Source organism: Anomaloglossus baeobatrachus, chromosome 2 (assembly GCF_048569485.1).
Source record: "Anomaloglossus baeobatrachus isolate aAnoBae1 chromosome 2, aAnoBae1.hap1, whole genome shotgun sequence".
NCBI classification, from domain to species: domain Eukaryota; kingdom Metazoa; phylum Chordata; class Amphibia; order Anura; family Aromobatidae; genus Anomaloglossus; species Anomaloglossus baeobatrachus.
In genome coordinates, this window is record NC_134354.1 from 663,358,559 (window position 1) to 663,364,558 (window position 6,000).

At 39.3% G+C, this 6,000-nt stretch overlaps 1 protein-coding gene across 3 annotated transcripts in view; it reads left to right on the plus strand.

Annotated features, from left to right (window-relative positions):
• KIF5A (kinesin family member 5A) overlaps positions 1-3,555 on the plus strand; it is a 259,310-nt gene extending 255,755 nt beyond the window's left edge. For all 3 annotated transcript variants that reach the window (XM_075337080.1, XM_075337081.1, XM_075337082.1), the window contains one exon: positions 2,779-3,555. The gene's annotated coding sequence lies outside the window, so the exon portion shown is untranslated. The remainder of the gene's footprint in view (positions 1-2,778) is intronic.
• Positions 3,556-6,000: the final 2,445 nt, after the last annotated feature.

A 6,000-nucleotide genomic window follows, 5' to 3' on the forward strand; every position in this document is an offset into this window, starting at 1 on the left:
TCTTTCCTTTGCTTCCTCTGGTCCATGTTGAGTGTGATACAAACAAACAGCACAGTGAGTATCTGTAGCTCTATATAAAGTCCCAATGACTGATTACAAGATTGTAGACACTTGTGATGCTAATTAGTGCACACAACTTGATTTAACATGTCCCTTTTGTCACATTATTTTCAGGGGTACCATCGTTTCTGTCCAGACCGGTTTCATGAGTTTTATTTTTTTTTTAAATTCTGTGGAAGCATTGTTGAAAAGCAATGTCTGACTTTTATTTGATCATTTTCATAGACTTTTTATTTATTATTATTTTTTATTTATTATTACTTTTGTCAGACTCAACTTATTTCTGTGACCTTTGTGGTTTTTTCTTTAATTAAACAAGGGGTACTAACAATTTTGACCACGTGTGTGTGTGTGTGTGTGCGTGTGTGTGTATATATATATATATATATATATATATATATATATATATATATATATATATATTAAAAAAAATGCATGTAGTGCACCATGCAGTATAATTGTCCTGCTAACTTTATTTTGTGGTTTGATAGGATTATAGTGGTGCCCAATTTACTTTCTTTTTTGCACAAGAAACTAACTTTTTTTTTAATTCATATTATTTTCTGTTTACAGAGTTATATGAGAACTTGTTTTGGTTTTTTTTTTGCAAAATTAGCTGTAATTTTTTTATTGTCTCTACTTTGGAATACATAAATTTATTTGTACAGTATTACTTTTTATTTATTTTTTTGTGAGACAAGATAAGCAGAACCAGCCCTCACAGGAGAGTACTATTTCTACTGATCATGCAGTGTAGCCAAAAAGACTAGTAAAGTTACTGAAAAATAAAAAAAATATGAAAAAAAAAACCAGAAGCCTAAAAGTTCAAATTTTGACAGAACAATAAGAAAAATGATGTCTCTTGGAAGAACGAGAGTTAAAAATAAAAATTTAATGTTTAAAAAAAATGAAATATGGAAAATCGCCCAGGGGTGAAGGCTAAGGAGTTTTTATATATACTTTTTACACTTTTATTTTTTTTACAATCCTTACTAGTCTCCCTTTACTTGTATTAATAACGCACTGTACTACAATATACAATGTAGTACAGTGCACTACCTAGCCTGTCAGTGTTAGATGTACAAGTAGCCTATTAGACCCAGTGTCTCATAGGTTGAAGATCATTGCAGGCCTAGAGCCCCAGTTGGCCCTTCCTGTTGCCATAGCAACTCCATTTATCAAACTCCTCGCTATTGTCAGAGGCATCAGAGGGGTTGAAGTGTTGGGATTGGAGCTAGGTCCAGGCCCATCAGATGCAGCAGGAGCTTATCTGTGTATAAGAGCCAGCTCCTGCTATGGATGGCATGGCACAACTTGTGTACCATCTCGCGATCTGAATGTACTGTTATATCATTTTGCAGGAAGTGGTTAAGCTAAGTGAACCCCTTTACGCCTTCCCATTTAGCATTTTTATGGCATATCAACATAATATGATAGAATTGCCTGATAGATGAAGAACCCACTCTTATCTTGATAATGGGGCTCATCTTGCGCCATCAAGAAGGAAACACTCTCACGGTTTATGTCTCCATTCATTTCTTTTGAAGCTCCAAATATTCTATAAAAAAGAATCGGAACTTTACAAAAATATATTTGATAGACCACATAGATAAGGGAGGAACAAGTCGGTGAGTGTAGATGCTCATATTATTGGGTTGTGCTATTGTGGTACAACTCCACTGAGGACTTGATAAAATATCCACTGTGCCACCACTGTCCTTGTCCCACTGCTGAGAGATGACAATTTTTAAATAAATAATATTGGTTTCAAGAAAAAGGAGTTTACCTGAGATTGTTCGTTTGTTTTATTTATTTATTACTATGGGCCTAAGAACTAACAGACAAGTAGTTGCTAACTATCTGCCCGGCGCCGATCTGTGCCGGCACAGAGTGGTCACAGACCGCTCCGGACTGTGATTATGCTGCATCGGCTGACATCATATCGGCAGAGCAGCAGCTTCTCTTCCGCTCTGCCCTGTTGATAACTCCTGATTACAAAATATACAAAACTGCACACTAAAATGCTAACAATGAAAAAGGGAAACTCTAGTATTGCTTTACAGCTATAGAAATATTTGAAAAAAGAGACACTTAGCTTATGTATTGGCCAATGCATGTGAGCCCGGTCACCACGGCAAGGTGCGTCTCTGTAAACTGGGAACCTAACCTAATGCCACTATCTGGGAAAAAAAATTCCATGTTTGGGTAGAAATGCCACTATCTGAGTTAAAATCTCCATGTCTGGACAGCTAGACTCCTGCTATGAATGGTAATGGACACAGCCTTGTTTTAGGGCGGAGTGCTGAATCAGAAAAACTGATTGACAGTTGTCTTCCCGCCGGGTGTCAATCAATATTGCTTCGGCAGTAACGCCCCGTCAACGGGGCAGATTGGAATCCGAAGAGCTGCTCCGTTGGCATGAAGCTGCCGAATTACCGGCAGGAGCAGTTTGTGCCTGTTACTTTTTAAGCCCATAGTAAATCCTTTTACCGCGAACCTCAGCCATCTTTTTTGCTGAAGTCTGTCCATTATTAGGCGAAACACTCATACCTCAAGCGGTACATCTTGTTACATGACAGTCAAAACTTGCTACTTCATGTAGGACTAGAGCAAAAACACAGTAGTTTCCGCCCGGTAATGCACCGCTGTTCTTTCCTCTCTAATGCACTAACCTATTGATCTCTCTCTGCTTTTTTCTTTATTCTCTTCCACTTCCAGTCTCCAAAGGAACTGAAGCTTATTCCCAGCATGCTGCAAGTTAGCTTCCTGTGGCCTCTGCTGCCAAACATTATCTTCCCTGTATGACTCTAGCTCAATGTCTTTCTACCGTGCTCTGTTAACGTACTGTATACTAACAGCTGCTAATGTTTATTCTATACCTTTGCAATGCACTCGATTATGTACCCACTTGTGTTTTAATCTCAGTCCTCTAGGGAAACTTAATGTATACCTGTCAAATCACGCACTGTGTCATTTACCTGGGGTTAGTAATGTATCCAAAGGAATGGAATAAAATGTGACAATGAAAATGACGTATAGTTGTCTATTCAGTGCTTGACAATATGCTGGATGAGAACATGGGTAAAGAGAAGCTTTCATTAAAAAAAACAACATTTTATATCTAAATAAGGACTATATATATATATAGATGACCATTTACAAACTTTCTGCATTCAGTCCCCAGTATTTACTAAGAATCGTAATCAAAGAACCTCAGGGGAAAATGTATAGCAGCTAACGCAGCGGCATTGTATACAGATAGTCGGCTACTCTGCTACTTATAGGCTACATAAAAAAACAATGTAGAAGAAAATAAAACCTCAGTCTGTAAAATAGGATAAATAATGAAACTTTCCCTTTTAGTGAGCATGATCCATCGCACTGTTCTGTCTCCAGTGTATGTCTGTGTCTTGAATTTACAGATACTATTTATTGTTTTATTTTTTAATTGTAGAGTAAGTTGGACAATTTCCAATAAAGATAATTCAACTCTTATTTTGTTTTTATTACTTTTTTTTCCCTTTTAAATGTCAAATTTGATAAACTACATGAAATGACTGACACATCTCTATATGAACCCGCACCTAACAAAGAAACCTTTATTCAGTCTGAGGTAGTGATTATTGAGCACTAAGATGCGCGGTCCTCGTAACGAGCAATCGGATCTTCGGATGACTCCACTTGTGTACCAATATTATGGAAGACAATGGGAAATTCAAGCATTTTTCCGGAAGAGTTCATGAGTTGAACGCGTGCGATCACCCCAACATGGTACTGCTCACTCACCACTAGTCTGGGGTAAACATCTTTCACTTTTAACACATATACTTTGTCTACTAGCAACACTAACAATATACATCTAATAGTATTCTAATTACACAATAGAAATGCATCACAAATATATAGTAAAAAACTATTTGACAATAGAGAGACTAGTATAATGTTATATGAAAAGAATTAATCAACACAACACATGGAAAAAAAGGATTAGCCTGTTCACAGCCAGTATGTGTCCAAATGTAGTACGGTTGGGGATAGTATCCAACATTTATAATCAGTTGTACTAGTCCACTGTCACGGAGGTGTCAGGGTAACTGACCCTCAGACTAGGGACCCTATGCTGTCCCTATCCCAGAAGTAGGCTTGATGGTAGCCAGGTCTGGACGGCCAGCATGACCCTAACTCCTGTCCAAAACCTGATCTAATACCCCCTCTCTGCCACCCTAAAAGAGAGCCGGGACTGGAGAAGCAAACCCCCACATCCAGGGGAAGAACCAAAACACAAGCACACTGCAATCAGACATAAGGGAGAGACAATACGTGCCCAGGAAGAAATAAAATACAGGGAGGAAATAAACTATTAACAGAGATCTTTCCACATCACACAGGAAAGCACACGACAGATCACTACAATAGGGACCAATATCGCAGAAGCAACTCTGAGTTATATTTAGCGAGAAGCAACCGGATCCAGTACTGGACTGGAGAGCAGTGAAGCTAAAACAGCCGATGCCCGAATCAGGCTAAGCAACTAAGAGACTTCAGGTTGTTTGTCAGACTCTGGTGTGAATATAGTTTGATGCCGCATGACACCCAAAGAGTGCAAAAGCTGAATACCGCATGAAATCCACGGAATATATGTAGAAAGTGCCCCAAGTGATGGCACTCTCCACAAATATCGCTTTTTAAAAAATGGAGTTATAGGTGTCACAATGTGACTGTGGGATAGCAAGAGACAAGAAGCTCCTAGACTATTCCTGTCCTCTAGATTACTCCTGATGGTGGAGATTCTGGAGTTCCGTGCCTTATTATACTTCTAAGTAAAGCTGATCTGTTCCACCCTCCCCCCCCCCAGGGAAGGAAGGGGCAGGTGTGTGATGCAAAAACAGATGAGACACAGGTATAACAGAAACTCAGTCACACTGCACACTCTCAGGAATAAACCGTAAGAAACTAAAGGGAAACGCAAGAGAAGTAATGCATCAACAAACGGACAACAAGGGTTAACACCACAACTGCTCACGGCAATAATATCACCACCATCAGTAAGTGTGGATAAATCCACCTCTACAGGCCTGGTATAGTTAAGCTATAGCTGGCACTATAAGAACAGTCCAGCCAACATATATAGGCGGGGAGAGAATGTGACTGGCTCTTCTACAGCATGTGACCAAGGAGATTAAAATGCAGCCCATCAGGGATTAACTCTTGCTAGCCTGTCTATGAACTACAGGTCTGTGAGTTGACGTTCGAGTCACCCTGCTCTGATCACAGACATCAGAGAAGGTAGCAGGCAGAGTGCAAGAATCTGAAGTTGCCCCAGATCCTGACTCCGCCATGACAGTCGGCGATGCTTGCAAAAACCACCTTGTGACAATAGGTTCCTGTGTGTCTTCACAACAACTATGGTACGCAGCATGCACCAAAAAATCCAACTTTTTTTCTGAGAAGTGCGCTCTCCTTGGTCAGGGACAGGACAAAGAAGAGTGAGCTTTGAAAAATGCTTTTTACTTTTTGATACATGCTATGCACCATCCACATATATTCCATAGATTAGTGCAGCGGATTGTACATTTTGGATATCATCGCCAACCGTAGTATATTTGTGCACATATTTGCCTCTATTGTCAGTTTTCGCAAATAGGTTTTTTTTTTATAACATTCACTTTTATTGTACATTGTCCTATAAGGGTTGCAATTTTTTGCCTCATGAATTGGTAAGTGTAAGATTTTAAGTCCATTGATTTAGGCAATTCCGATATTGGGACTACTTGCACACACCTTTAAAGTGAAATTGTCAGTTGATTTATGCTGCTCAATCTATGGGCAACATGTATCAGGCTTTGGCTGTATTAGCTCAACCAGGTAAGTTTGACTACGAAACACTGCTGATTTTCGGAGAAAAACATAGTTTAAAAGCCACCAGGGACTGAGCTGCGC